We start from the raw sequence: 1,192 nt of genomic DNA on the forward strand, positions 1-1,192 counted from the left end.
GCTGGGGCCCTGACCCGGGAGCTTCCTTCCCCTGCCTGCCTCTTTCTCTGTGTATCACTTCATTAACCTTTAGACGTGACTTCTCTTACCAACACATTTACCGGGACAATTTATACCGCAGGGCAGGGCGTCGCGCCTCCCCGGTAAACTAAACCTCCTCCATAAGCATCCGCCACGGTTTCAGCTTGGCAGCTCCGCTCGCGTCGATGCCTGCGGTGTTTTAACTGCATCATTTAGGCGGCAAATGTTGTGTATCACTTCATTAACCTTTAGACGTGACTTCTCTTACCAACACATTTACCGGGACAATTTATACCGCAGGGCAGGGCGTCGCGCCTCCCCGGTAAACTAAACCTCCTCCATAAGCATCCGCCACGGTTTCAGCTTGGCAGCTCCGCTCGCGTCGATGCCTGCGGTGTTTTAACTGCATCATTTAGGCGGCAAATGTCCTGTGCAGCGAAAGCAGCGTCTGTGCTCGGGTAGTGATGAAAGACCAGGGGAAAGGCACGTTTCTGCGGGTGCGGGAGGAGAGGAAAATAAACAATAAAGTTGGGCTGGGCTCCTGAAACACTTTTCATCAGACTAGGGGGACCTCAACCCTCCTGGACCTCATTCCACATTCCTGCAAGCTGGTGGTGAGCCCGAGGCCATCAGTGTTTGGAAAGCTTTTTGCTGCAGAGAAGAGGGTTTTCAGGTGCTGTGTGGGTCAGGCTGAGGCATTGCAGGACACCAATCTTCATCCTCCCCCCTTTTTTCTGTGCTCACCCCCTGGGGATGTGACAGCAGGGCTGTGGGCCAGCGAGCGGTGGCTCAGCTGGCCACAGAAGAGCCGGACAATGACTCTGCTGGTCTGTGCTGCCATCCCACGTCCAAGCTAACCCTGCCTGCACGCTGCCTCCACAGGCAGCTCCCAGCCTCGCTTGAACTTGTTACTTGTGTCGAGGATTTTTGTGGGGCCTGAGGAAGGGGAGAGCCTGGGGCTGTCCCCACCCGGGGCAGGGGTCCTGCTCCCACCCCAGCTCCCTCCCAGCATCTCTAACCAGCCCTTGACCCCTCAATTCCATCCACCATTAAGTCTGCCCAGATTTCACAGAACCCCAGACTGGTTTGGGTTGAAGGGACCGTCAGAGCTCACCCAGCGCAACCCCCTGCAGGGAGCAGGGACATCTGCCCCAAGAGCAGGGGGCTCAGC

General features: G+C 56.8%; 1 protein-coding gene across 1 annotated transcript in view; it reads left to right on the top strand.

Annotated features, from left to right (window-relative positions):
- SAMD4A (sterile alpha motif domain containing 4A) overlaps positions 1-1,192 on the top strand; it is a 99,665-nt gene that overhangs the window by 97,645 nt on the left and 828 nt on the right. The gene's annotated exons all lie outside the window — the stretch shown is intronic.

This window comes from Buceros rhinoceros, unplaced genomic scaffold (genome assembly GCF_000710305.1).
Source record: "Buceros rhinoceros silvestris isolate BGI_N320 unplaced genomic scaffold, ASM71030v1 scaffold12294, whole genome shotgun sequence".
Lineage (NCBI taxonomy): Eukaryota > Metazoa > Chordata > Aves > Bucerotiformes > Bucerotidae > Buceros > Buceros rhinoceros.